General features: G+C 43.4%; 1 pseudogene; it reads left to right on the forward strand.

The window, feature by feature from the left end:
- The first annotated feature begins 285 nt into the window (after window positions 1-285).
- Window positions 286-1,095, forward strand: LOC101655471 (annotated as a pseudogene).
- Window positions 1,096-5,963: the final 4,868 nt, after the last annotated feature.

The raw sequence follows: 5,963 nt of genomic DNA on the forward strand, positions 1-5,963 counted from the left end.
AAGCCAATGGCATACAAAATCAAAAAGAAGGAAAAAAAGAAAAGCCTGTAAATAGTTCAAGGTCTGTTTGTTGACTTTTAGGAGTGTTTTCCGGTGAAATCTGATGGGGTGCCACGCCTTGGCCCCAAAGTCTATTTTTGATACTCCCTCAGGACTTCCTTGCTCTGCTCCCCTTGCTATTCTTTTGCACACCCTTAGTGTTTTGTCCCTGTGTGGTGGGGTCAGATCCGGCGCAATTCCTGCAGTTCCAAGGGTGAGGGTGTGTGTGCAGTGAGGGCAGGCAGCATGGAGGTCGGGTGCGTGGGCCTGGCAAGGCCCTCTCCCGGCCCTGGCGCGGTCTCTCAGGTCTGCCCTAGGCCACTGTGCACCGTCTCCAAGCAAAAGAATGGTCAGGACTTGGACGAGGACTCGGGCGAGCGGACGGAAGGCTGACCCCGGTCCCCAGAGAAGGCGCTCTTGGAAGAGAAGGTGAAACTGGAGGAGCAGCTGAAGGAAACCGTGGAAAAATACAAGCTGGCTTTGGCAGACACTGAGCACTTGCGGCCAAGAAGCCAGAAAGAAATTGGTAGAGGAGACAAAATTAGATGGCATCCAGGGCTTCTACTAGAGGTTGCAGACATCCTGGAGAAGGCCACGCAGCGCGTTCCCCAAGACCAGGTCCCAAGGACACCCCCCACCTCAGCCTGTATGAGGACCTGGTCATGACCGAGGTCCAGATGCAGAAGGTCTTCGCCATGCACGGCCTGCTCAGGCTGGAACCGGTCGGGGCCAAGTTCGACCTCTATGACCTTGAGGCCCTGTTCCTCGCTCCGGTGGAGGACAAGGAGCCGGTATAGTGGCGCTGGTCAGCAAGGGGGGCTACAACCCGCTCTGGTCGGCATGGTCAAGGAGGCACAGCTGCTGGGCGAGGCCGCCTGCACTGCATTCACTGCTGGGTCTCTGGAAAGACTGCCCTGCCCAGCCCTGCTCCGACTGCTTTGGGCGCCCTGGCTTTTCCGGGGATCACAAGCAGCCAGTGGCCTCACAGGCACACTTTGCTGCCCGAGGGTGTTGAACGCCAGGTCTGCCCCTGGGTTTTCAGTTTCTGATTCCTAGATCCCTGTTCTTGGGGAGGGGCTGTGGGACATTGCAGGGCCGATAGCATGTCACGGATCACACGGTCTGCTCAAGCTGGTGCCACGAGGCTTTTAAACCAATAAAGCACCTTTAGGACCTGGGGGATGAGGGAAGGGCTATGAGTCAGTGAGGGATGCTGTGTCCCATGGCAGGGTACAAGATCAACAAACAGAAGTCCATCGGACTGCTATACACATGGGATAAGACCACAGAAGAGGGGATCACAAAGGTGGTACCCTTCACAATAGCCAATCACAAATCGAAATATCTAGGGATATACCTGACTAAAAGAACAAAACAATGACCTTTTTCAAAGGGAACATGGAAGCAAAGTGAGTCTGTACAACCCACAGGTTTGGTGAAGGAAAGAAAAGGGATGCTTGCTTGGGATCCTAGGAAGAAGCTGAGATCAATTAAGTACAATAAGAGACAGCCTGTGGAGAGCACAGAGCTGCCAAGTTAAGACAGGAGAAGAAGGTGGGGGACCTGGGTGTGGTTAAAGCAAGGAGCAAATGCGCCCTTGAGACTAAGAGAGGTGTGTTGTCTGTCTGTCGCATAACCATGGAGCTATGGCAGTTTTGACCCCAGGCGTGGAAGAAATGACTCCAGTCCTGAGCACAGGTGAGTGGGATGAACTAGTGGTCCCTGAGGGGGATGACCTAGTGGCTGAGACAGACTTCTCAGATCCAGAGATAACACTGTACTGCCATCTCACAGAGTTAAGCACAAGGGACAGAGGACATTTCTGGCTATATTGTGTGGGGGCAGGGCATGGGGAAGTACCAGGAGCAGCTAGCAGGTATTAGATTGACAGGAGGAAGTGCCACCTAGGCCCAGGGGACTGACAGTGAGATTTTGCTATCTCTCATAAAATATGTAAGTGGGAAGGATTTGAGTCTGTATTTTTTCCTATACTTTTTACTAAATGGATGTGGTCCCCTTGAGCTATCCTGGCTTCTGGGGTCTCCGGGCAGACTATCTTGTGGTTGGAGGATTGCACGCTCCAGAGCAATGGACAGAACCCTCCTGAGGGAATTTCCTAAGGGCAAGGGCCTTCAGCTTCTTCACACAGGGGAGTGATTTGTTGAGATAATGAAAAATAGATTGAATTTCTACCTCAGAGACACAAAGTGGCACAGAGCTGTGTCGTCTATAACACAAAGATTTGTAAATGGTTTCAGTACTAGAAACTTCCTCTAAAGCACCTTGTTAAGGATTTCCCTGACACGTAACTGCCACAGTTCATTGTACCATCGTTTAAGGACAGAAGATGCAGAGGACGGGGAGGGAGTACTAGAATGGATTATGATTGCGTAACTCATCTTAGAAGCTATTTAAGCATGGGAGGGGGAAATGCTGTAAAATTGATGTAGGGCTGGCTGTACAATTCTCCTTGGTGTGATTGAATGATTGAATTATTGAATCACATGACATGTAAATTACTTGCCAATAAAACTGTTGAAAAATGCAGAGGATAAGAAACATACAACTTATCCATAAATTAATAAAATTCTGAGTGTAAAGCATACTAGCATAACTAGCATACTAGTAAAATATAATTATTAAAACTATTTACCATCTAAAGTTTATTTCTTTTATTGTTGGAGACTGAACATTTTAACTATTGTAAAAATAATAATCTTTCTAAAAAAAAGTAACAGATCCATGTGCCTTGAAGCACAATTTAAAAATAACTTTTTTATACGTTTGTTTTTAACACAAAATATAATGTAAGCAGAATAATTATTCCTGATGTATGTTCAAATACTTTTAGTCACTGTTAGTCTTTTGGAAGGATCTATTTATTTATTTCCTTTTAAATATATATATATTTATTTATTTATTTAAATTGGGGGTTAACTCATATATTCTCATGCCATAGTTCAGTCACATCAAGCAGTATTGTACCACTGCTACCACAGTTTCCAAACATTCTTTTCCTTCCTGAAAATGTGGTCTTATTATTATTTTTAGTTCACAGAATTACCTATGATCTTCAAACTTGCATGTGATAGCTAATTAATCTGAAATTGTTGACATCTTAACTTGATATTATTCTGTGGACTATAAAAATTTTTAGTAACAAAGTATGCTCTCTACAGATGTAAACATATGTGGTAAGCTCAGGCCATTTTCCACTAAGTAGGGTGATTGCTCAATTCCTCTCATTCACAGAATCAGTTTTTGCATTAAGTATGTGATGCTTCAGCCCAAAGAGGGACAGAGGTGCTACCTTCTGTTTCCTGCAGAGTGCCTTTCGCTAACACATATTTTTAAAAGATAAAATCTGTCAAGGAAGTTGTCTTTATTATGATTCTTTCAAAAATGTTTTGTTAAATTCACAAGCTACAAAAATTGTATTCTTTGCTAATTTCATCCTATTCTGATTCAATATAAGTTTGCCTAGTGAAAAACAGGACCTTCATCAAAAGATCTTAAAGTCCAATTATAGACTTTAAAAAATAAATGTTTACACTGTTTGACGTCCACCTTCTAATTGATTTAGGGCCTCGCTGGCTCTGTAGAGGGAAAGTCAATGTCTTCTTGTTTGCCTGTATTGCTTTCAATCCCGTTAAAAGTATGAAAAACCCCAAATGAAATCAAAAGATTGAATTCCATGTTTAAATTATCTTGAAGCAAAATGACAGAGACTAACAGCAATTAAAAGTAAAGAGCTTTATGCAAATTGGGATTTTTGCAAAAAGGCAATTTGCAACTGCAAACAAGGTCCAGAGGATTCTGAACCAAGCAATCCAAAGAAGAGAGTTCAGGAAATTTTTTATAAGAATATACAAGAAACTGCAATAATCCTCGATAGGTTTACATTTAGGCACAACTACAAATTTGGATGAGGGTACATCTGATTGGTAGGACATCATAGATATTTCTAAAATTGCTATTTTGTTTCCTTTAGAAAGTTATCATTAAATTGTCTACAACTGACCTTGAAACAATCATGGACTCTCCTTACATAACTGCAGGGGGCATGCATAATTCTAAATTTTATTTTGAGTAAGCATCTGTTCTGATAATTGTTTAAGGCCCCACTTCCTAATCAACAAACTATTTTAGGGTACAGAAGAGACCACAATCTCAAATATAATTTAGGAAGAACATTATTAATTTTCTTTTGATGATGATGATTATTATAAATCATTTTCTTGACGCCTCTTACCGCTCTTAAACAATCCATACATCCATTGTGTCAAGCACATTTGTACATATGTTGCCTTCATCATTTTCAAAACATTTTCTTTCTACTTGAGCCCTTGGTATCAAGGCATTTTCCCCTCCCTCCCCCACTCTTGTGAACCCATGATAAATGATGAATTATTACTATGTTGATATCTTACATCATCCACTATCTCCCTTCATCCACTCTTCTGTTGTTCGACCCCTGGGGAGGGGGGCTATACGTTGATCATTGTGATCCATTTCCCCTTTCTCCCGCTTCTCCCCTCATTTTCCCCTACCCTCAGGGTACTGTAACTCCCATTATTGTTCTTGAAGGGGTTATCTGTCCTGGATTCTGTGTGATGAGAGCTCTTATCTGTACCAGTGTACATGCTCTGTTCTAGCCAGATTTGTAAGGTAAAACTGGGGTCATGATAGTGGGGGGAGGAAGCATTAAAAAACGAGGAATGTTGCATATTTCATCGGTGCTATACTGCACCCTAGCTGACTCATCCCTTCCTTGTGACCCCTCTGTGAAGGAATGTCCAATAGTCTATAGATGGACTTTTGGTCTCCACTCCACACTCCCACCTCTCCTTGTTTGCAGAGATATGATTGCTTTGGGTCTTCTGATGCTTGATACCTGATACTGTCACCACCTCGTGATCATACAGGCTGGAGTGCTTCTTCCAAGTGGGCTTTATTGCTTCCCTGCTAGACAGCCACTTGTTCAGTTTCAATCCTTTAAGACCCCAGAACACTATATCTTGTAATAGCCAGGCACCATCAGCTTCTTCACCACATTAGCTTATGCACCCATTTTGTCTTCGGCGATAGTGTTGGAAAGGTGAGCATCACAGAATACTGGGTTATTAGAACAAAGTGATCTTGCATTGAGGGAGTACTTGTGTAGAGGCCCAATATCCATCTGCTACCTTAATATTTAACATATAAAAATATGTGCATAGACCTATACCCTATCATTATATATTAATATATACATGCTTATATTTATACTTTTATGAATGTCTTTTGCCTCCTAGTTCTTTCCTCTATTTCCTTTTACTTTCATCCTATGCTACTCTCATGGTCAACCTTCATTCGGTTCTCAGTAATTCCTCTTGGCTACATTGCACTTGATCAAACCCTAAAAGGCATTCTATGCCCTTCTTGCCATCAATTTTAGCTCTTGTTGTTCCCTTATCCCTGGGTTTGTTGGCTCCCTCCTCCCTTTCCACCCCCAATTCCTCCTCTCCCAAGTCCCTCCCCACCACCAGAACCATAGGCCCCATTGTTTTCTCCTCAGGATTGTGAACAATGCTCCTTATCTTATATAGATTAGATACACATGACCAAAAAAGGCCTATAAATAGTTCTAGGTCTGTCTGCCGACCTGTATGCATGCTTTCTGATCAGATCTGATGAGGTGCCAAGCCCTGCCCCCCAAGTCAGAAGTCTGTTTCTGTGATTCCTAGGGGGCTTAGTTACTTTTCTCCCTTTGCTTCTCTGATACACTCCTTTTGTGTTTTGCAGACCAGGTGGTCAGACCGGGCACAATTCTCACACTGTGTCTCCAGTGCTGTCTCTGCAGTGCTGTGGGTCAGTGAGGGGATATCATGTCTCGTGATGGGGCCGGCCCTATGGACTACTCTGTGCATTGGCTGCTTCTAGCA

This window comes from Echinops telfairi, unplaced genomic scaffold (assembly GCF_000313985.2).
Source record: "Echinops telfairi isolate 266 unplaced genomic scaffold, ASM31398v2 ScPeMD7_7424;HRSCAF=8462, whole genome shotgun sequence".
NCBI lineage: Eukaryota > Metazoa > Chordata > Mammalia > Afrosoricida > Tenrecidae > Echinops > Echinops telfairi.